Source organism: Muscardinus avellanarius (assembly GCF_963383645.1).
Source record: "Muscardinus avellanarius genome assembly, chromosome: 5".
Classification (NCBI taxonomy): domain Eukaryota; kingdom Metazoa; phylum Chordata; class Mammalia; order Rodentia; family Gliridae; genus Muscardinus; species Muscardinus avellanarius.
The window spans coordinates 3,173,797-3,198,465 of record NC_137790.1 but is presented as its reverse complement, the minus strand read 5'-3'; the positions used below and the strand labels follow the sequence as shown (position 1 = coordinate 3,198,465).

General features: G+C 47.1%; 1 protein-coding gene across 1 annotated transcript in view; it reads left to right on the top strand.

Moving 5' to 3' along the window:
* PDE9A (phosphodiesterase 9A) overlaps positions 1-24,669 on the top strand; it is a gene marked incomplete at both ends in the record, with an annotated part of 123,719 nt that overhangs the window by 39,493 nt on the left and 59,557 nt on the right. The window lies entirely within an intron of this gene.

Here is a 24,669-nt window from a genome sequence, read left to right as displayed (position 1 = left end):
CCGAGTGACGTTCCACTCTGATCTCCAGTGACCACGCGCCTGTCCCCATTCACCCTGAGCTGCAGAGGCAGACTTCTAACACACAGGAGCTCGAGTTGCCTGGGCCAGTGGTCAGGCGTGGGACGTTGTTAGAATCCCTCTTCCTTTTGACTTTTTAAATTGCTTTTATTTTCATATGATGTATGCATAATAAAATGCTCCTATCTAAGTGTATATTTTGATGAGTTGTGAAAAATGTGGACATCTTGCCTCATCACTGAAATCAAGACACACAGCATTGGCCCCACCTGAGAAATTCCTCTTGTGCCTCTTCCCAGGTCTTCTCAGTCAACGACTGACCTGCTTTCTGGCGCCATCAGTTAGATTTGTCTTTTTGAGTGTAGTAAAATAAATTACACAGGATGTGCACTCTGTTTCTGACTCAACGTGTTTCTGAGACGCATCCTTACTATAGCCTGGATAGATAGTTGATTCCTTTTTTTTTTTTTTTTGGTGGTACTGGGGTTCCTAGAAGCCCTTCTACCTCCGGGCTACACTCCCAGACCCATTTTTACATTTTTATTTGGAAACACAGGTCTCCTAAGCCAGCGCGCGTGGCTGGCTTCGAACCTGCACGATCCTCCTGTCTCCGCCTCCCAAGCGCGGGGATGACAAGCGTGTGCCACCACGCCTGGCTTAGTTGATTCCTTTTTGTAGCTAAACAGTACTCCGTGTTTCATAGTACGCCGTGAAAGCAAGACGTGTTTTTCAATCATTTGTGCATGGACATTCGAGCTGTTTTTTGTTTGGGGGCTTTTATGACAAAGCCTCTATATGCACATTCAAGTACAAGTGTCTGTGGGGACAGATGTTTTCATTTCTCTTGAATAAATACCTAAGAGTAGGGCTGCTGGGTCCTTCTGGTTGAGTACTATGCTTAACTTTATCAAAACCAGCAATTATTTTTTTCCAAAGTGGCCGTGCTTTTTTCCAACCCCAGCAACAGTGTTCCTGTGGGCTCATGTTCTCACCAGCACTTGGTATTGTTGATATTTTCACCATGCTGATGGGCGTGCAGTGGTTTCATTTGTGTTTCCCTAATGATAAGTGGAGGTGTCTTCAAGTATCCACTGGTCGTCTGTCCGGCTTCTGCAAAGCGTCCGCATAGACCTGTCGTCACCCGCCGTGGTCACTACACTGCGTTCCTTCTACTTGAGTTGTGTTCTTGATTTACTAAGGATACACACCCCTCATGAGATCTGTATTACAAGTCTTTTCCCCGGTCTGCAGCTTTCCTGGTCATCTTCTTACTAGTGTCTTTCCATGACTGGAGTGTGTGTGTGTGTGTGTGTGTGTGTGTGTGTTACTGAGGATGGAACCCAGGGGCATTCTACCTCTGAGCTACACCCCCAGCCCTATTTCTTAGCCTTTATTTTTTGAAACAGGGTCTCACTAAGTTGTGGAGGGCCTCTCTAAGCAGCTGAGGCTGGCCACGTACCTGGATCCTCCTGTCTCAGCCTCCCAAGTACTGGGATTGCAAGCATGTGCCACCACGTCTGGCAGTGACTGGAAGTTTTGAATTTTGACTGGGCTCAGTTTATCAATTTTGTTCTTTTGTAGTGTGTGCTTTTTGTCTCTTCTCTAAGAAATCTTAGTTTATCCCATGGTTGTGAAGTTTTCTCCACTGTTTTTTTCTAGAAGTTTTGCAGTTTTACTTTGTACACTTAAGCCTATGGTTGATTGATTTTTCTGTCCTGGGAATTGAACCCAGGGCAAGCAGTCTGCCTCTGAGCTATATCTCCAGCCTGTCTGAGCAATTGTGAGTTAATTTTTATCTATAACATGATTCAAAAATTGAAGTTTATCTTCCCTGTTAAATTTAGTTTTAACCTCGGAGCATCATTGGTTACAGAATAGAATTTTGAAGCATCCACAGAGCGCTAGATAAGTGTATGAAGTAACTTCTACCTGAAATGTTGGAGAGAGTTCACCAGTGAACCCCATCTGTGCTTGGAGGTGTCTGTGGGAAGGATTTTTAATTAAGAAATCCATCCATGTCTTGAACAGATAGGATACCTAGGTGTGTTCATTCCACCTGGTTTTCACCTAAGAATTTATTGGCAAGATGTAGATTGAAATAGGTTCTTATTATTTTTTGTGGGGTGGGGGGACTAGGGATCGAACCCAGGGGCTTTCTGCCTCCACGCTTACAATGCCAGCCCTTTTAAAAATTTTTTCATTTTGAAACAGAGTCTTGCTAAGTTGCTGAGGCTGGTCTTGAACCTGCAATCCTCCTGTCTCAGCCTCCCAAGTACTGGGATCACAGGCATGCGCTACCACGCCCAGGTCTTGTTGTTCTTTTTATGTCCATAGACTTTTAGTGAAATTCCTCCTCATTCCAGATTTTAGTAGACCATGTGTCACTTATGTTTTAACTCCCACGAATGCACTGTTATTAATTTTTGGTTTCAACAAGTGCATTTGTTGCTTTGTTTCTTGATGTAGACCTAGGTTTGGGTCTCCTATCATTTTTCTTCCTCTTGTGAAGTGTGTGTGTGTGTGTGTGTGTGTGTGTGTGTGTGTGTGTGTGTGTTTACTGGGGACTGAACCCAGGGGCATTCTACCTCCAAGCTTCACCCTCAGACCTGTTTTATTACTTTATTTTGAAGCAGGGTCTATCTAGATTGCTGAGACTGCCCTGGACCCCTCGATCCTCCTGTCTCAGCTTCCCAAGACCTGGATCACAGGTGTGCGCCACCACACCCAGCTTCCTTTCAGCGTTTAATATTCTGCAGTGCTGTTCTTCCAACAACAAAACTCTCCAGCTTTTGTTTGACTGAAAACACATTTCCTTCACCCTTGCCGCACGGAACGCCAGTTTGATGGGCTCTCGTCTCTTGGCAGGCTGGCTTCTGGTGAGGGCTGCGGCCGCTGGCATCTTGTTCCTGTTTACAGTGAGTCTCTTTTCCTCTGGTGCTGAAGATTTTCTCTTTAGCACTGACTTCCAGGAATTTTACTGGATGGTCTGTTTAACCGCTTGGGGTTCGTTGACCTTTGGGTTTGAGGGTTCATATTTTTTCATCAAATTGAGAAGTTTTCTCTGCTCTACTCTTCTGTCTCCTCCTCTGGGCCCCTGTCACCTAAGCCATAAACAGCCCATCACCGCCCCACCTCGCACAGGTTTGCTTTGGTTTTTTCCGGTCTTCTCCCCTGTTTTTATTTGTTATTCGTTGATCCTCCCTTTGCCGTCAGTCTCATCCCGTGGGTTCCTCACCTCCGAGGCTGCGTTTCCATCCCCGGGAGTCCATTTCCTTTGGTTCCTTCCGTGTGTTTGAGGTAGAGCTCTTCCGGTGTCCTCTCTGCGCTCCTGCGTGCTCTCCACGTCTCACCCGGTTACAATCCCGCGCTGGTGCCGCGGCTGGCCCTGCCTGGCCCTGTCTGAATCTGGTCTTCACTGGCTGGCTTTTCTCCTAGGCTGGGTCATGTTTATCTGACACTTGCAGACTGAGTGGATTTGACTGAGTGCTGGTCCTGGTGAATGCTGTGCGATTCGTTGTCTGGATTTGGGCTTCTCCTATTGAGTAGCGCTGGGCTCAGTCCTGACAGGGAGTGATGTTACTCACAAGCTGCTTTCCCTGCCTTTGGGACTCGTTTCTGAGCTTTCCTGGGATGGCTGTGGCAGGCGTACCACATGGTAGGCAGCTCAGCGCCCTCGGTGGGACCTTTGGGATCTCCACCTGGTGACCACCGCTCTCCACGCCGGCCCTTTGAGCTCAACCATCTGGAGTTAAATGGAGAGCTGCCAGAAGGTCTTGAGCAGAGCCATGATCTAATCAGAGTTCCAGAACTTTTTTGAGTGTTTTTTTTTAGCAGCAACCGCATAGCACGGGGGTTAGCAGTGTGTAAGGCACAGTCCTTTCCTCAGCGCAGAGGCAGTGAAAGCGTGTGTGTCCCACACTTTCAGAGTGTCGTCAGGTTCCGGGGCCCCTGTGGGATGGCCCGTCCCCCTCGCACAGGCTCAGTGTCCAGGGCGCGACTACACAACAGCTCTGTCTTTGTTTCTCCCTGCCCCCCAGGCCCTCCCCAGGAACCCTGTTCTCTGGGAGCATGCAGGGTCCTCCAAACTCACTCATCTCTTGGACAGAAAACTCGGAGTCTCCAGACGCCATGAAGGGAGGCAGGTGGCAGAACAAACAGCAGGGAGACAGGTTATTCTGGGAGGAAGCCAGGCCATGGAGGGAGAGCAGATTCACTCCGGAATATTCTCCAAGAAGAGCCAGGCTGTTTTCCTGGCTGAGTAAAAAGATGAGAGCCAGGCATGGGGGCACACACTTGTAATCCCAGCATTCAGGAGGCTGAGACCAGAGGATAGCGGCTCACGGACAACCTCAGCTGTCCAGGTCATGACTTGGTGAGGCCCTCCGCAACTTAGTGAGACCCTGTTTCAAAATAAAAAAATAAAAAATAGGGCAGGGAGGTTGAATGCCCCTGGATTCCATCCCCAGACCCGCAAAAAAAAAAAAAAAAAAAAAAAAAAAAAGTCTGAGAAGCACTAGGGTCTATCCCAAGCACTGAGAGCCACCCCCACGATGGATGAGCTTGGGTGGAGCAGATGCAGAAGACCAGAGCTCAGGTGGGGACACGTGGGGCCGGGCTTGCCTGTGGGTCACCAGCTGGAGGGGAGGAGGCAGAGTCCAAGGCACCCGGGAGCTGGCTCTCAGCTGAGATGCGGCCCAGGCATCTGGATGGGCTGATGGACATCTGCGGGGGGTGGGGGGTGAGAGTGACAGGAGGAACTGGGACCAAGACATCAGAGACAGGAGTCACCTGAGAAGAATGCCGGGCCCACCTGGTCCAAACAGAGGAACCAGATAACAGCCCCGGCGGAGCAGAGGAGCAAGACTGCCCAGCTCGGGTGGGTGGACAGGCACTAGCCCTGCTCGGCGCCGACGAGCGCGCCTGAAATCCCAGTCCTTGGGAGGGAGAGAGGCAGGAGGCTCGCAGGCTTGAGGTCAGCCTCAGCAACTCAGCGGGACCTTGTTTGAAAATAAACAACAAAATGGACAATGGACTAGGGATGTATCACAGAGGTAGAATGACTCTGGGTTCAATCCCTAATACAAAAAAATAAAAAGGAGACAGAGACCGGGTCATGACATCTGTGTTTAGATATTCACGAGACAGATGGATTTTTTTTTTAACAGCTTTGGGGCCAACCTAGGTAGTGGGAGGTTGGTTTGGGTTCCTTAAGAGAGACGGCTTAACAGCAGTTAGGGCAGGTCTGAAGCAGAGCTCCCCGGCCCTCCTTCCTGGAGGACCAGGCAAAGGCTGGGGCGGCCATGTGCAGGGGGACCTGTGGGGGCTCGGCCAATACTGCTACAGCGCCCCCCCAGCAGAGCTCCTAGGAGCCACCAGGAGGTCTGACAAGTAGACTGCTGTGGGGCCGAGGTGTGTTGATGTTTGGACTCACGATGGAGGGAGGGAGCACGGGGCGTTTCTTCTAAACATGTCAGAATGAGAAACAGCCGAGCAAGCCTGCAGCAGGGCTTCGCGGTTTGCACGCACTTTAAAGAGGCGATGGGAGGCCCAGGAAGAGGAGAAGGGCCCGTGAAGAGTGTGGAGGGATCCGTGGGGGAGACGGGACGCGGCTTAGGATCTGCAGGTCCTTGGCTCGCATGATGGGAATGAATTTCTTTTTTTTTTTTTTTTTTAGTTTTATATTTTTTTTATTTATTTTTTATTTATTTATTTTTTATTTTTTAACAATCTTTTTATTGAACATAAATAGTATACATTTAAACTATATTTGGTGCCCTCTCCCCCCCATCCCCGTTTTCCCTTCCCCCCTCCCACCAATGGTTGTCCAGGTTAACCATGTCTTATTCATAATTTTACACATATTCAGATGTAGACCCTCATTAATCAAGATCGGCCTTCCTCCTCTCCTATCTTTCCATTCAAACTTTGCTAGTATTTCCCCTCTAATATCTGGAGTCCCACTGGTATCCTTTGTGTTTCCTAGTTTGAGCATATTAGAGGAAACATATGTATCTTCTCCTTCTGTGCTTGGCTGATCTCACTTAACATAATGTTCTCCAGGGCTTTCCATCTGCTTGCAAATGATATAATTTTGTTCTTTTTTATGGCTGAATAGAATTCCATTGTGTGTATTTCCCACAGTTTTGCTATCCATTCATCTGTTGATGGTGATCTGGGCTGGTTCCATATTTTTGCTATTACAAATTGTGCTGCTATGAACATAGGTATGCATATGTTGCTGTAGTTCTCTGAATTCAACCCCTTTGGAAAGATACCCAGGAGTGGTATAGCTGGATCGTATGGTGGATCTATTCCCACCTTTCTTAGGAATCTCCACACAGATCTCCATAGTGGCTGAACTAGTTTGCACTCCTACCAACAGTGTAAAAGAGTTCCTCTTTCCCCACATCCTCGCCAGCATTTGTTGTTGTTTGATTTCTTTATGCTTGCCACTCTGACTGGGGTTAGATGGAATCTCAGTGTAGTTTTGATTTGCATCTCCCTGATGGCCAGTGATGAAGAACATCTTTTCATGTATCTATTAGCCCTTTGTATCTCTTCTTTTGTGAAGTGTCTATTTAGTTCATTTGCCCATTTCTTGATTGGGTTTTTTGTTTTGCTAGTGTAGAGTCTTTTGAGCTCTTTGTATATTCTGGATATTAGCCCCCTATCAGAATGGCGGATGGTAAAGATTCTTTCCCATTCTGTAGGCTTCCTCTTTAGGTTATTGATAGTTTCCTTTGATGAGAAGAAACTTTTTAGTTTGATGCTATCCCACTTGTTTATTCTTGCTTTAATTTCCTGAGCTTTGGAGGTTTTGTTGAGAAAGTTACTGCCTGTGCCAATATGTTGTAGTGTTGAACCTATGCTCTCCTCTACTAACTTCACAGTCTCAGGTCTAATTTCTAAGTCTTTGATCCATCTTGAGTTGATTCCTGTGTTTGGTGAGATATAGGGGTTTAGATTTATCTTTTTACAAATGGACAGCCAGTTCTCCCAGCACCACTTGTTGAAAAGGCTGTCTTTTCTCCAGTGTATGTGTTTTGCCCCTTTGTCAAATATTAATTGACTAAAGGTGTGTGGATTTGTTTCTGTATCTTCTATTCTAATCCACTGGTCAGTATATCTGTTTTTGTGCCAGTACCATGCTGTTTTTACTACTATTGCTCTATAGTATAGTTTGAAGTCTGGGATTGTAATGCCTCCTGCATGTTTCTTATTATTGAGGATTGCTTTGGCTATTCTAGGTCTTTTCTTTCTCCATATGAAGTTCATGATTGATTTTTCTAGGTCTCTGAAGAATGTCACTGGTATTTTAATGGGAATTGCATTAAACCTATAGATCAGTTTTGGCAGAATGGCCATTTTGATGATATTTATTCTGCCTATCCATGAGCACGAGAGATCTTTCCATCTTCCAAGGTCTTCTTCAATTTCTTTCTTTAATGTTTTATAGTTTTTGTTGTAGAGATCTTTTACATCTTGGGTTAGGTTTATTCCTAGGTATTTTATTGGTTTTGAGGTTATAGTGAATGGAATTGTTTTCTTTGTTTCTTTCATTGTGGATTCGTTGTTGTCATAAAGAAAAGCCACTGATTTCTTTAGGTTGATTTTGTAACCTGCGACTTTGCTGAATTTGTCAATCAGCTCCAGAAGTCTTTTGGTTGAGTTCTTTGGGTCTTCCAGATAAAGGATCATGTCATCTGCGAATAAGGATAATTTTAATTCCTCTCTTCCTATGTGAATTCCTTTGATTTCCTTCTCTTGTCTGATTGCTGCAGCAAGAGTCTCAAGGACTATATTGAAAAGGAGTGGTGATAGTGGGCATCCTTGCCTTGTTCCTGACTGTAGCGGAAATTCTTGCAGTTTTTCCCCATTCAATATAATGTTGGCTTTGGGTTTGCAGTATATTACCTTAATGATGTTGAAGTACTTTCCTTCTATCCCAATTTTTTGCAGTGTTTTTAACATAAATGGGTGTTGGATTTTGTCGAATGCTTTTTCAGCATCTATTGCTATGATGATGTGGTTTTTGTTCTTGGCTCTATTTATGTGGTGAATAACATGTATTGATTTGCGTATGTTGAACCAGCCTTGTTTTTCTGGGATGAAACTGACTTGGTCATGATGTATTATTTTCTTGATATAGTTTTGAATGCGTATAGCTAATATTTTGTTTAAAATTTTTGCATCTATGTTCATTAAGTATATTGGTCTGTAGTTTTCCTTTCCTGAGGTGTCTTTATTTGGTTTGGGGATTAATGTGATACTAGCCTCATAGAAGGAATTTGGGAGAGTTCCATCTCTTTCAACTTCCCGGAACATGTTATGAAGTATTGGTATTAGTTGTTCACTGAAGGTTTTGTAGAATTCAGCTGGGAACCCATCTGGGCCTGGGCTTTTCTTTGGTGGAAGAATTTTTATTGCCGTCTCTATTTCTTTGGTTGTTATTGGTTGGTTTAGGCTTTCTATGTCCTCTTGGCTGAGTATAGGAAGGTTAACTGTGCTTTGAAATCTATCAATTTCTTCCAGGTTTTCAAATCTATTGGAGTATAAATTTTTAAAGTAGTTTCTGATAATATTTTTAATTTCTTCACTATCTGTGGTGATATCTCCTTTTTCATTTCTAATTTTGATAATTTGAGTTGATTCTCTTTTTCTTTTGGTTAGGTTGGCCAGGGGTTTGTCAATTCTATTAATCTTTTCAAAGAACCAACTTTTTGTTTTATTGATTCTTTTAATTGTTTTTTTGTTCTCTATTTCATTTATTTCTGCTCTAATTTTGATGTTTTCTTGTCTTCTGCTGGCTTTGGGAATAGACTGTTGCAGAATTTCTAGATCCTTGAGTTGTGTCATTAGGTTCTTTACTTGGTGGTTCTCCGTCCTTTTTATGTGGGCACTCAATGCAATAAACTTTCCTCTTAGTACTGCCTTCATGGTGTCCCATAGATTTTGGTAGGTTGTGTCTCTGTTTTCATTTGTTTCCATAAATTTCTTTATTTCTTCCCTAATTTCTGCTCTTACCCATTCGTCATTCAATAGTGTATCATTCATTCTCCATGAATTTGAGTACTTTCTTTCAAGTTTCCTGTTGTTGATTTCTACTTTTATTCCGTTGTGGTCTGAAAAGATGCAAGGAATTATATAACATTTTTGGAATTTGCTGGTATTTTCTTTGTGTCCCAGGATGTGATCTATTTTGGAGAAGGTTCCATGGGCTGCTGAGAAGAAAGTGTATTCTGTAGTTCCTGGTTGAAATAATCTGAAAATGTCTATTAGGTCCATTTGGTTTATGGTTTCCTTTAGTTCTATAGTGTCTTTACTCATCTTTTGCCTTGAAGATCGATCCAGTGGTGTGAGTGGCGTATTAAAGTCTCCCAGAGTTATTGTATTTGGGTCTACTTGGGATCTTATGTCCAGAAGGGTTTGTTTTACAAATGTGGTTGCACCCACATTTGGGGAATAAATATTAACTATCATTATATCTTCTTGGTGTATTGTTCCTTTTAATAAAAGGAAGTGCCCTGATTTGTCTCTTTTGATGTGTTTTAGTTTAAAGTCTGTTTTGTTGGATATCAGGGTTGCTACCCCTGCTCTTTTTTGGTCACTGGTGGCATGGTATATCTTTTTCCATCCTTTCACGTTCAGCCTGTGAATGTCTTTGGCTGTGAGGTGAGTTTCTTGCAGACAGCATATATTTGGATTATGTTTCCTAATCCACATTGCCAGTCTATGTCTTTTGATTGGTGCGTTAAGTCCTTTGACATTAAGAGATATTATTGAAATATGATTTTTGTTTTCTGCCATTTTGTGTTCTGTCTGCTCTTGGGTGGTGTGATCTTTCTTCTTTACTTAAATGGCCCACTTATTAACTTCCTCTCTTCTCTGATTCTGAAGTCTGCTTCTTTTTTCTTCCTTATGGTTTATTTCTTTAAGAATTTTCTCTAGTGTTGGCTTTGAATTCATGAATTTTTTGAGATTCTGTTTATCTTGAAAGACTTTGGTTTCACCATTGATCTTGAATAGTAGTTTTGCTGGATAGATTAGTTTGGGTTGGAAGTTATTTTCTTCCAGGGTCTGAATCACGTCGTACCAGTCTCTCCTAGCATTCCTGACCTGGGTTGTATAGTCTGGGGTGATTCTTATTGTTTTGCCTCTATATGTCACCCATCCTTTTGTTCTCACTGCTTTTAAGATTCCTTCCTTAGCCTCTATATTGGTCATTTTGGTTATTATGTGGCGTGGAGTGGTTTTTCTTTGGTCCTGTCTCAGTGGAGTTCTGTATGCCTCCTGGACTTGAAGGTCCAAGTCTCTTTCCATATTTGGAAAATTCTCTGAGATTATTTCCTTGAAGATATTACAGATGCCCTTGGTCTGTACCTCTATCCCTTCCTCAATGCCTATTATCCGTAAATTAGGGCGCTTCATATTATCCCATAATTGCTGGATGTTTAGGTTTTGTTGCTGTAAAGATTTCTGTATATCGCTGACTGTGTTTTCGGTTTGAGATGTACTGTCTTCTAATATTGATATTCTGTTTTCCATTTCATCTAATCTTCCAGAATTTCTTTCTATTGCTGTCTTCATTTCACATATTGCCTCTTTCATTTCATTCCAGACCTCTTTCTGATTCTTTTTTAGTGTTTCTAATTCACCTTTAACCTCCTCTATACTTGTTTTAAATCCTTTCATCATATTGAACATCAAGATTCTGAACTCCCCTTCTTGCATTTCTAGTAGGTCAGTTTTCATGATTTCTGCTATCTCTTCATAATTCCTGGTTCTCATATTTATAGTGTTCTCTGTCCTGTTTTTCTGATTTCTACCCATCGTTCGTGAGTATTATGCTTAGTCTAATCTTAATATTAGGAAATTAGGGGTATTGGCAAGTCAGCAGAGCCTTTCCAGTGTTGAGGGTGGGTGATGTGGGAGGAGCTGGGGTGATTGGTAAAGGAGTTGGATTAGGTAGAGGATATGTTTAGGTTGAGAAAGACTTTAAGTATGATAAGGTTATATCTTGCTAGGAATGAGAGAGAGTTAACTAGTAGGACTCTTGTTGTTAGTAGAGTAATTATGGATATAAGAAATACTTTGAGTATTAAACCAGGAGGTATATTATGGGGAAAAGTTTTTGGGGAAAAACGTATGTAGGTTAGTGTGGGAAGGTTTGTAAATAGGGGTGATGGAAGGAGCAGAAAAACATTAAAAAAAAAATCCACACAAGATACCAAGACTATTGTGTAATTCAAGAAAAAGAAAGGAAAACCCAATCAAAGGAGGCGAATGAAAAAAAGGAGGGAAAGAGGAAGAAAGAGGAAAAAAGAACAAGAGTAAAATAAAAGGAACTATCCGCTGTGTGATATCAGAAAATAAGGTAAACTTTCTCTCCTTTAACTGCTTTAGGTTTATGTGTCCGGATGTCTGGGTTCAATGTTATTTGATTCTGTACAATTCACAGGTTCTACAAAATTCCAACCTGTAGTCAGCCCCTCTGCACTCACCACCCTAGCCTCCAGCCTGTGCTTCCCTACAGCAGGGGTGGAGGATGACCAAAGTATTATTGGAACCTCCCCCTGAGGTTCTGTGCAGATATTGTGGCCCGATGGATTTTCCTGTGTCTCTGGAAATTCCAGCTGGGCTAGCCGGTGTGGTCCCAAGGTGTACCCTGGGCAAAGGGATGCTGGTTCCTGGATGTCCACACTTACTTCCAGAGCTCTGCCTATTCCGAGAGTGCAGGCTGGGTGTGATGCTATTACTGGACCCAGGTGTGAGTGGGTGCAGCTGCCTATTGCTGCTGGTATGTTCTTCCAAGGTGTATTGAGCTGTGTTCTCGCTTAGAACTAAGCATCTGGCTACCGGGCGGGTGGGAACACCCAGCAGTGGGCCAGGGGTGCAGGATAGGTGCTCACGGGTCCAGGTGCACAGGCAGTGTGCGGTGGCCAGCAATGGTCTCTGCCTCCCGCGGGACGTAGAAGCGGGGGGTGCCCCAAGGAGATTTCCGGGGCACACAGGGCTTTCGCAGCCTGGAAGGCAGGCTCTGGCGAGGTGGCGGGGGCTAGACACAGGCAGGCTCCGATTTAGGGGTGGCAGTGGCGCAGGCACTGACTATTAGCAGGGGACCGGCGTGCAGACAAGGTGCACGAGGAGAGTGCTGTGTTCTGAGGCTTGGGCCAGTGCTGGGGTTTGGGGCTGCGGCGCACACTAGGACCCGCACTTTCCCTGGGCGCGCTCAGGTACCTGACTTCCTTGGTTCAGGCTTCTGTTGGAGATTTTGTGTTGTGATCCAGTCGTTAGTGAGCACACAGAATTCTGATGTGTATGCTGCTCGCTGCTTAAGATGAGTTCCTAGGTGCGTTTTCAGTCCTGAATTATCTTGCCACGGTACTTTCAGGCAGGCAGCCGCGCAAGCAGTCGCGCAAGCAGCCCGCCGCCACTCGCAAGCAGCCCGCCACTGCCGCCGCTGCCGCCGGGCGTTTCGATAGTATCTGCAGCAGGTCCGGTGTCCGATCTTTGTTCTTCTTCTTCTTCAAGTTCAGGATTCCACTGAGGTACCTGGATGTGTTTTGGTTCCTGGTAGGTATTTATTTTGTTGATTAAGACACTGCTTTCTAAGTATTTGAACTTTATTTGCTTCAGCTACTGAGAAGTGCTGTGTCCCTCAGTCGCCATTTTGAAAAAAAAATGGGAATGAATTTCAACACTTGGTATCAGAGACATAGACGGAGGTTTATTTGGGAAAGTTAAGAAATGCACATTCAAGGGAGAACACACATTCTGGGGCCACGCACAGAGTGAGAGACACATCTGGGGGTACACGGCTTCTTTTACAGGAGACTTTCAGGGGGTGGGAAGGAGGAGGGTGATGCTGTCGGGTCCCAGGCAGTTTCGGGTGTCCTGGTCATCTGAGGAGTCCCCAGGGGACCGCCGCTCTCTCATCAATGGGGGTCTCTGTTAGGCCATGGGGACAGCAAGGAGGGCCCGGGGCATGGCTCTTCCTGTGACCTGTGACCTGTGACCTCTGTCCTCCGCCGCCCCTGCTTCACTCTTGCTAGGGGGTAACTAGCAGACGGAGGCCCTTTGAGAGCGAGTGTCCAGTATGTGGTCCTCCCGGGGTCTCTCTGTCCTCTTTGTTATCTAGCCAATAGATGTCTTTCTAAAGAGAGTCAGCGGTGTTCAGGATAACTAAACACTTGTACATTCCGCAGGGGTCTGGACTCCCAGGCCTGGCTTGAGGAGTTAGGATACCGGGGGAGTTTTTCACAGGCTTCCTATACGCACGCTGTATTTTCCTTATCCCCCTTAGGTCTCCTTTCTACTCATTCTCTTATTTCTTCTATCCTGCCTTAAGCTGCTTGGGAAGCTTCTGGCAGGCGGCCCCCAAGCAGCATGGCAGGGGGTGGGCTCCTTAAGGATTCTGTCCCCTCCCCACAGGAGGCCCCAGGCTTGGCAGATGCCCCCCACCCCCGTCAGCAGCTGTGACTCAAGAGCCAGGGGCTGCAGAAGTTGCTACTGGACAGGACGGGACTTTGCACTTCAGAGAGATGAGCGGTCAAGGAATGGCTGGCACTGGGCAGCGCCTGCTCTGTCCCTGGGGCCCAGCGTGGGAGCGCCACATTTACTGTGTAGGGAGAAGAAAGGCCTGCACCCCACCCACCCCTGCAAGGTCATCTCCTCCCGCCTGGGTCTGCGTCCTTTCCTGGGCCACATTCCTGGTCAGACTAACATGACTTTCTTGCGCAGCTGTGAATGTCTAGGGACCCTCCTCCTCCAACATGCCAGTGCTCTTTACTTGGGAGGATAAAGTTGGTGGCCGTTAGACCCCTGTGTCCTGGGCTTTCCTGAGAAACGATCCTACAGGTTCCCTTCTAGCCTGTTCTCGGGAATTCTTAATTCTTTAAAGCACTCAGCTGCAACGACCTTCCATCTGCCCCCATTCGGCCGGGCTTCCCAGAGCCCTGCGCCTGGTACCAGACAGGCCCCAGGGTACACAGTCAGGGCCTGTCAGCAGCCTCTGTCACGTTTACAATGGCAGTGAGAAGAACCCCAAGAGAGGAAGTGGAGCCCAGCTTCCAGGCCGGCCTGGGTGCTGGGGCCCGTGCACACAGCCTACCCCACCCTTTCCCGACACCCCATCCTCGCCTGTCCTCAGTGGGTGCAGTCAGTGTCCCGCCGGGGCCTGTACCCTGCAGAAATGCCCCAGTTTGGCTGTTTTCCTACTAAGTGTTCAGGAAGCAGTGCAGAGAGGAGTATTTATTATCAGGAAGGTGACTTTTCATAGAAAAGTCTAGGCGGGCTTGGCCCAGACCCACTGGGCACCGTGCGCCCAGGGCCTGTTCTCCAGAGCCACAGACGGCCCCTTCCCCAGGGAAGAGCAACGCAGCCGCCTCGTGTCTCCAGCAGAGAAGGAAGAAGCCCAAAGGGAAGTCCTGTGTTTAGCAAATGCCGCTTTTGGAAAAAAGATTCTTCTCACCTCTTCCTGCGGCCCGATTGTCTATCCCTTGTGTGAATTAAGCAGAGCCCACAGCAACTACGCAAAGCACAGACAGGCTCCCAAACACCTTTTACAGCGATGATGCTGATTCTATGGGAAAGTCTGAACTCTCCTGTCACTTTTATTTGATTTGAGCATCTCCGACTGAAATGGTGTTTTCCAAATGACAACACACGGCAGCCATCAGCAAGCATTTGCTGCCTGCAGGGCCCAGGGGAGAGATACGTGCCGGCGTCACAGGGCTACTTAGCATGGCTCCCGAGCTGCAGGGCTGGCCGCACTGTGCCCAGGAGCCGACTCTCGGCCGGCGTGCCCCCTGTTCCGTGGCACAGGCGGGTGGGAAGCCAAGTGTGCCCACTTTCCAGCACTGGCAGAACTTGCCACAGCCCTAGGAGAGCCATGCGCCTGCTGCCTTCCCAAGCACAGGGCCTCCGACTTCAAAACCCGGAGCCAGCCCTGGCGGGACGCGCCTGCCTCACCCACTTCCCTGCCGTCCCCAGCACTCAGCCCGGGCCTCTCGTCCCAAAGCCTTCCCTCATCGTCACAGTGATGGCGGAAGTGAGCCACAGAGACCCGGCGGAGCCCGCGGAGAGTGACCCTCCTGCTTCCGTCAAGGGTGACAGGTGACCTCAGAAAAGACAAGCTGGCGGGCTCCGTGCTGGATAGTGCTGGGATTCCAACAGGGGACAACCACAGGCCGCCCCTCCTCCTCGGGCACAGGGCGCCAGCTGCTCTTGGTGGATGCCCTGAGCTCAAGGTGGTCCCTCGGCCTTGAGACCCTGGGTGGACAGGCCCAGGGACCTGCCCCTGTCTCGTATGTGTGCTGCTGGCCTTGACGGGCAGTGAAACCTCACCCCCAGCCTGCTCCCAACAGCTTAGAAATCAGATGCCTGGTGGGTGCCCAGGGGAGTCTCGTGGAAGCCCCGTGCCCCAGCACACTGCATCTGGAAAGGTTTGAGGGCAGCGCTGGATCCCAGGAGCTGCCAGTGTGCACGTGGGCCAGGAGGTGACCACGTGGGTCCAGGCCCCGCCACCGGCCAAACGCAGAGCACTGAAGACACAGGAGGAAGGAGGAGTGGAGATTCCTCAGTAATCTTTTCCCCTGCTTTCCTCTTTCCTTATTGAGATATAGTTTGCCTAACATAAAACCCACCCTTTTTTAAAGTAGGAAAAGTCAGTCTTTTTTAGCATATTTGCTTTTTTGTGCAAGCATTGCCACTCCCTAATTCCAGTAGAAACCAGGTCCCCAGCAGCAGTTTTCTCATCACCACCCCTCTGACCTGGCAGCCAGAGTCTCCTTCCGTGTCTGTGGGCTCGTCTTCCAGACTCAGCTCGCAACGTGCCATGTGGCCGTACCTGGCTGGCGTCTCTCAGCCGGCCTCATCTCCACCTGTGTCCCTGTCGCAGACATAGCAGTCTTTCATGCCTTTTCAGGGCTAGCTGGTATTCCTCGTGAGGACGTAGCACACTTTGCTAATCCGTTCGTTGGATGATGGACTACCTGCTGGTCCCTGCTTTTCGGCTGTTATGAATGGTACTGCCATGGACATTTGTGTGCAAGCCTTTGTGTGAGTGCTATGTGTTGAAGTGTTTGGAGATACATTAGGTTAAATAAAATATTGATTGTGTGTGTGTATGTGTGTGTGTGTGTGTGTGTGTGTGTATGTGTGTACCTCCCTATTTTTATTTCTTATGTGGAAACAGGGTCTCGCTAAGTTGCCAAAAGCCTCATTAAGTTGCTGAGGCTGGCTTTGAACCTGCGATCCTCCTGTCTCAGCCTCCCAAGTACTGGGATTACAAGCGTGCACTGTAATGGAGCAAGATGTCAGCGTGGGTTCTTGTTCTTAGCTAGAAAAAATAGCCAGAACTATAGTGCTGTAAGCTGAAGCAATTTTTATCACGACAAAGGTAGAAAGAAGGGGCAGAATAATAAAGCGCCACATCAGAGGGACGCAGCGGAGTGCCTTGATAATAAGACACTGAGGTTTATGAACATAGTGTAGGTGTGGGCCCGCCCATTTTCTCCGGTGCAAGCCTTTTGATATGATTATGAGGATTTACTATCTCTCATCCGATTTGACCAAAAGCCTTCTTCCTGTCCTGACGTAGGTGTGGGCCCACCCTATCTCCATGCAAGACTTTGTTAAGACCAAGAGTCTTACTTGGTTGACAAGGTCAGGGGTTACATGGTATTTGCCTCCTTTGACAAAGGCCTGTACCATCCTCCCGTGTCCTTGGGGAGTTTTAGCCTATCTTCTAGACGCTATTTATTATGCAAACTTGTCTTTAATATATGAAGGCTTTGGGCTACAACTTTTTTGTGTAATTGGTAATCACTTTTGGTGCGGGGAACAGCTGACTCCCTTCCCTGCCTGAGTGCCTGCACAGCACCCAGGCTCTGACTACTTTTTACATTTTGAAATTAATACCAAAACAATTTTTCAATACCTGTACATTCCCTATCACGTACCAAGCACAATGCTGGGCCTGTTTTTGTTTTTGTTTGGTTTTTGTTTGTAGTCTAGCCACAGTGAAAGAAAGAGCCTGAGAGTACTGTGGAAGGTTCACAACAGAGCATCAGAGACACCGTGGATCCCCAAGGCTGGCCCGGGGTGCCCTGAGTCTGACGAACAGTTCTCCTGCCCACAGTGGCTTCCTCCTCCGGCCCTGAGCCCCCTGCTGGAGGACCTCCTATGTGGGTGACAGACCAGAAGACCTAGAGATTTGTAGCCCCAAGACAAGTGTCACCCAGGGGAAGGAGCCTCATAGCCCCACAGGGGACAGTTCCCTGAGGTCATCTGTGCAGTTGCTGGTAGGGAGCCCGGAGAAGAGCGTCACCTGCTCATTAACTCACCCCAGGCTTCCTTCCCTCTTAGCCTCAGTACCCTCTCCCCCGGGGGCTCCCTGGGGTCACCTCCACATGCATTCTGTGTGCCAGCTCCTGGCTTTTGCACGAGAGCCTTAGACCCGGGAAGGAGGACATAGGAATAGAGGGCCGGCCCCGAGCCTCATTCATTTGTCAGCTGGATGAAATGGCCCTAGGAAAGCTACTTGGCAGCCCTGAGCTCCAATTTCCCTTGCAAAATAGGAATTATAATCCATAGCATGTGCGGTTCTGAGGAGGATAAAATGAAGCCATTTATGCAGAACGCCTGGCCAGGCCTGCCACTTGGTAAGTGCTCAGTAAGCGGGGGTGGTCATTTGAAGAGACCCGGGGGCACTGTTGAGTGGCTAAGATGAGGTCTCTGGAACCGCAGAATGCTGATAGAGGAGGATGCTTCGAAGGTCTCAGCAACACACACAGCGCGCGCGGGCTCCGCTTCTGCTCGGAAGCCGAGTCACTGCCAGAGATTTGAGCACAGATGTGTTGTTTATAAGAAATAATAACGCTCCTGCGTAATATTCTCTATATTTAGCACAAGTCATTCCAAAGCGCTTGAGCCTTCTAAGCATAGCCTTAGTCATCTGTGCTTATGTTATTTTAAAAACAAATAGGGTGCTGGGTGCAGTATGAAAAATAAGTGTTTCTGGAAATGTATTCACGCGCCCCTTGGGGTGGTCTGGCCAGCAAGAGGCCCTCAGAGCACCTCTGCCACGACGGAGGAGGGGAACAGAGGTCTCTGGAACATATGCCTTCTGACTGCAGGTTTTATTTATTTATTTATTAGGGTGCTGGAGATTGAACCCTGGGACGTTCTACCTCTGAGCTAAACCCCCCCAGCCTTGTTTTATTTTTTTACTTTGAAACAGGGGCTCACAAGTCGCCAACAGTCTCCCTGAGTTGCTGAGGCTGGCCACGATCCTGGGATCCTTCTGTCTCCGCCTCCTGAGTGCTGGGGTTACAGGCGTGACCACTGCGGGCGGCTCTGACTGCAAGTACCTCAAGGCCTTGCAGGGGCCTGCTGTTCTCGCTGTCCCTGGACCTTCCCAGGATGCAGGAACAGCGCCTGGACATCCTGTTGAACCGCAGCGAGTGTGCAGGTCCCCAGGGTGTAACGTGATGACTTTGGATAAAAGTATGCACTCATGCGGCCGCCACCGCAGTCAACACAGAGCACACTTCCCCACCCCAGAAATCCCCACGTGGGGCCAGTCAACCCCCATGGTAAGAATCTGCCCTCGGCCTCTGTCCTCACGGAATCCGACAGCACATGCTCAGGGCTCTGGTACCTGGTTTCTTGGGCTCAGCATCCTGGAATCGCCTGTGTCATCTATTTACTTCCTGCGGCTGAGCGTACATTGCCAGCTTTCCTGTGCGTGGATGCTTGGGTCCTTTCCAGCTTGGGGCTCAGCTACCAGAACCACCACCCATCCAAGGCCCAGTGGGGTTTGAGGGATGAAGAGGGGATTGTGGATCTCATGCTGGCAGATCCTGGGTGCTGCTGAGGAGCGAGGTCCTGGCCTCATGTGAACGTGTGTTGACCTCCATGCAGAACAGCCGAGCTTTCCCCAAGGGCTCGTGCCGCTTCACAGCTCCACCACCAGCACATGGGCGAACCCTGGCGCCCACCCTCTCCAACACTAGGCGTTCAGATAGAGCCGGGCGTGGTGGGCGCGCTTGTCATCCCGGCATTCGGGAGGCTGAGACAGGAGGATCGCGGTTCGAAGACAGCCTCAGCTACTTAGTGAGGCCCTTTGCAACTCCGTGAGACCCTGTTTCTAAATAAAGAATAAAAAATAGGACTGGGGGTATAGCTCAGAGGTAGAATGCCCCTGGGTTGCATCCTCAGCGCCACAAAAGCAAATAAATAAATAAATAATTTTTTAAAAATAAAACATTCAGATAGAAGCCAAGCCTGGTGACTCACACTTGTAATTCCAGTATTTGGGAGGCTGAGACAGGAGGATCGCAGGTCCCTCAGCAACTTGAGAGGCCCTCTACAACTTAGTGAGACCCTGTTTCAAATTAAAGAATAAAATCAGGCTGGGGGGTGTAGCTCAGAGGTAGAATGCCCCTGGGTTCAATCCCTAGTACAATAATAATAATAATAATAATAATAATAATAATAATAATAATATAAAATTCAGATAGAAGTGAGATTGATCATATCTCCTCCTGTGTGTTTTTTTTACTTTTATTGGTGCATTATCTTCTTATGGCCTTGCATCACGGTTCACAGGAGCAGCGGCACACATGCTCACAGCAGCGTTCCCGGTGACTTCATGATCTCGGGCATGTGCTTATGGGCTGACTGGCCATTTCAGTATCTTACTTTCTCGAGTGCCTGTTCCAAGCACTTTGGCGGTGTTTGAAACTGGCCCGCATCATTTCTTTTTATCTCTGGTTCGTAGGGACCCTTTGGTCACCTGGCTAGATCTCGTCTGCATGGCACCTGGTTTCCCGCTTCCAGTTCGCCTCTCCATGCTCTTAACAAGGTCATGAGACGAGCAGAGGGTTTTAACTGGATGATGCTAATATCGCCGTTTTCTTTTTATGTTTGTACTCCCTGTGTCTTGTCGCATCTCCAGAAGATTTAGAGTGATCGCCGTTGGGTTTTTCTCCCTGTTCGGTGTCAGTGTTCTGTGTGCGCTGTGAAGCGGGGCTTGGCCCTCGTTCTCCTTCCCACGCGCTGCAGGTGCGTACTGGCTGGGAGCCTTTCCTGCCCCACTGCGTCCCTGGCACCTCTGTGACCGGTGTCTCCCTGGAGGGAGCAGGAGGATCTTTCTGGGCTCTTCGCTCCCGTCCATCTGTCAGTCTACCCTTCCTGTACTGCGCTGGTGAGATCCCTGGAGCTCGATGGCATCTACTCTAACTCTAACGCATTGTCTTCCTTTTCTATTGTTTTTTCATTAAACAGATCCTATAATTTTCACTATAAACTTCAGACTCAGATTTCAGTTTCTGGGGACATAAGAGAGGTCTTCTGTGGCTTTGCTTGCTGTTGCCTTGAATACAGAGATTTGGAGACCACGGTACCCTGACTTTGCTCCTAATCATGAGCAGGCAACAGCCCTCCCTGGTTTAGTCTGACTTCTGCCAAGCTGCCTGCGTTTCAGAATGCGTTTAACTTCTGTTAAATCTGTTCCTGAATATTTTCTGCTTTCTGGTTTTATTGTAAATGGGATTTTGTCAATTTTCCAATTGGTCACTGCTAGTTTATTTTATTTTTTTGGTGGTACAGGGGTGGAACCCAGGGGCTCTCTACCTCTGGGCTATACTCCCAGACCTATTTTATATTTTATATTTTATTTGGAAACAGGTTCTCACTAAGTTGCTGAGAGTTTCACTACGTAGCTGAGGCTGGCTTCGAACCTGTCGATCCTCCTGTCTGAGCCTCCCAAGCGCGGGGATTACAAGCGTGCGCCACCACGCCCGGTATCGCTGATAGTTTATAAAAGCAGAAGAGATTTGCACACTCTGACCCGGTGCCTTGTATGCATCGCTTAAGGCCGTCGTTAGTTCTAGTAGTTGTTCTCGAGAGTCTTTGGATTTTCCCACAGAGACCATCATGGCCTTTGAAAAATAAGACGGTTTTAATCCTTGCATTGCGATATTTTGGGCTTGTACTTTTTCATTTTTTTGCTGCTGTAGCCTACTTCTTATTTATTTATTTAACAATTATGTGAAAGGGAGAGCGGCCGTCCCACCTGCCTCCTGGTCCCAGGAGAAATGCTTTTCTCCTTAGCACGTGAAGGTGCCACGGGTTTTTTGTTGTTGTTGAGATGCACTTTATCACATTGGAGGTCCACACCTGCAACTCGTTTTCTAAGAGTTTTTGGTCAAATGTTCCTTGCTAAGTTTCATTAAATGTTCTCTGTGCACCTGCTCAGGTAGCTGGGGAAGCGGCCTCTTATTCCTAGCTGTCTAGTGGTTTTTCTTGCTTTTTATTTTCTCAGAACAGGCTTGGATTTTTGTTGTATGTTCTTTGTGAGCCTGCGGAGATGAGCAGTTGGTGCTTCTCTCGTATTCTGTTAATATGTGAATTACTGATTTTCCAATGCTAAAACACCTTTCTTCTGTATCTTCTGAGGTATTTTAGGTGAGTCGGGCCTCTTTCTGCCTGTGTCCGTTGACATGCTCGCTGATACGGTGAGGGCTAGGTCTGCCGCGTTGTCATTGGTTCCTCAGTGATTTCGGGTCTTGTTTCTTTGTTCGTTTCCTCTTTTCTGCCTTTTCTGTGGTAACTGAGCAGATACTGTACCCATTTTACTCCATAGTGCTCTGCCTTTTAGCAGTGTTTTAAGTGGATGGCTCTAAGCATCAAGCCTTAGATTTACAGCAGAACCGAGCCAAGGGTACGACGGGTCCCACGGGTCCCCTGCACGCGACCGTCCCGCCCGAGACACCGCTGACGTCCTGCATCAGAGTGGCCATCGGCCACTCTGTGCCCTGAGCCTGCACTGACCGCATTGTCAACCCCGGCCGCCACTTCACCTGGGCTCACCCTTGGCTTTGTAACTCCCTGGGTTTCCTCAAGGGCATGATGCCATGTGCCCGCCACTGGCAGGATCCGATGGAGTGGTTGTCCTACCCTAAACACCTCCTGGGCTCCGCCTGTCCCTACCCCGGTCTTCCTACAATCCCCCTAGGTTTCCAGAATATGCGTAACTGAGAGCAGACAGAATGCAGCCCTTTCTGATTGGCTTCCTTCGCTCACTGCAGTGCGTTTAACCTTCCTCTGTGCCTTTTCCTGGCTTTTCAGCATCAAATCGTATCTTTTGTTTGTATGTCTCACAATTTCTGGATCTATCCACCTATTGCAGGGCATCGCAGTTGCTCCCAGGTTCTGGCAATCGTGGATAAAGCCGTTATGAACATCTGTGTGTGGGTTTTTGCACCGACATGTTTTTAACTCCTCTGGGTAAATACCAAGGAGCATGATTGCAGAACCCATGGTAAGATCATGCTCCCAGCTCTCTCCTGCGCCTTCGTGCCTCCCCGCGAGCAGCGAGGGAAAGATCCTGCAGCTCCGCACCCTGGTCCCCACTGCAGGGCGCTCAGTGCTTGCGATTGGGCCGTCGTAACAGGTGCGAGAGAAAATATCTGTTTTAATCTGTAGTTCTTTAATGTCGCTAAAAGAAGAGCATCCTTCTGCACGCTTCTTTGCCATCTATGCTTTTCCTCGTTGCAGGCATTGTTCCAGCCGCTCACTTTAATCATGCTTAACTTTTTACAGTCTGCTTAGAGTTGATACTATAGCGTCTCACATGCAAACTAAGAACGCAGCAGCCATGTAATCCTGCTGATCCCCTCCCTCACAGCCAGCGACTATTGCTGGCATACAGTGTATATCTACGGTACATTTTAAATCCCATCATACACTAGATAACGTTGGCTTTACTCCGCCTTTTGCTTTAAACAGACTTTTGAAGAAATTTTGAGAAGAGACTTAAAAGATGGTTCCTACTGCTTTCCGCATACTCTGGTGCTTTTATTTCTTCCAGTACATTCCAATTTCTAGCCCCATCGCATTCCTTTCAGGCTCAAGGATTTCTGTTTCCCTTTTACATATCACAGATCTGCTAGTGACTAATTAGCTCAGCTTTTGCTGCGTCCTTTATTTTTGCCTTCCTTTTGAAGGGTTGTTTTTCTGGGTATAAAATTCTGCATTCATGGTCTTTATTTTTCTTAAGAAGTTTAACTTTTTTTCTTCCTGTTTTTTTCCCCTCTGTTCTTTCTTAGAAGAAGTCAGATTTAATTTAGCATTACTCCCCTGTATGGGACGTGTCTTTTTCTCCTCTGGCTGCTTTCAAATGTCTACTTGTTTGTTTTCCTTTATCTGCATTTCAGTTGTTTGAGTACGATGTGCCGAGGCCTGGTTTCCTACTTATTTACTCTTTTGGTGTTCATTGAGTTTTCATGGACTATAAATTTGTTTTTACCAAATCTGTAAACTTTTCAACCATTGTTTCTTTTCTTCTTTTTAATTTTCTTTATTTTATTTTTGGTGCTGGAGATTGAACGCAGGAACCCTCTGCAACTGAGCCACAGCCTCATCTTTTTTGTTTTTTATTTTGAAACAGAGTCTCACAAGTTCCCGAGGCTGACCTTGAGATTGTAAGCCTTCTGTCTTGGCCTCTCCATACAGGGATTGCAGGCGTGCAGTGCTGCTCCCAGCTCATTATTTCTTTAAATGTGTTTTGCGCGCCATTCTTCCTCACCTTTCCTCCTGAGACTTCACGCCCGTGCGTGTTAGAAGTTTGTGGTTACTCCCCCAGGGGCCACAGCTCTGCTCTTCTTTCTCCTCTGCAGACTCAATCATTTCTATTTACCTTTCCTCAATTTCCCTGACTCTTCCTGCTGCTGACTCCACACTTATATAAGCACATCCAGGAATTCTTAAACTCAGACATTATATTTTAAAATTCTAAACATTGTATTTGATCCTTATCCATAGATTTCTCTCCTCAGCTCCCCCATCTGCTTCCTATTTATTAATGTTCCTTTCTCTAGGTCCTTGGACATATCTACAATGGCTGCGTGGAGTCTCAGTCTACTCATCATCATTGTTACGGTTTGGGGAAACTGTCCCCGGGGACCCCTGCTAGGGTCCTGGACACAATCTCCCTCAAACCACAAAAAAAAGATAAAAATGATAAAAAGCGCGGGTTCTTGTCCTGAGCTAAGGATAAACACACATTAGCCCAGACTCTTGCTGAAGATTTAAAGGAGTTTATTAAAAAGATAGAAATACAGAGATAGTTACAGCCCATGCCATTCAGGAGTGCATGGGGGTGGGGGGGTTCAAACGAATTCACCAAAGATACAACACGTGGACCAGACTTTTTATACACATGACCTCATCTTGTTCACGTAATTCTGATGTAGTAAACATCCCTGTAACGTACCTCCCCTTACCCTGTAAGGTATCTCCCCTTACTTTCCTGCCAAGGTGTACTCTGGTAGGTGTCTCTTTTCAGGAAGGTCATGGTCTGAAGGTCGACCCCCTCCTCCCATCCTAGCTAGATTATCCAATTATTATGTAACCCTCTCTTTAGAATGAAGATGAGGAAGTCCTAGTTCCCCTCTCCTATGGACCTGCTAATTACCTTTAGTTAGGTTAATTTACATTGGAATAGTTGCCGGCTTTTTTTGGCAGAAACCAAGTCCTTTCACCAGTTTTTGAAATATAATAATAATAGCTTTCTCCAATCTTCCTAGGCCGTTCCCAGTACTGGCACAATCATCGTTGTCATCATCTAGTTTCTGTTGGGTGATT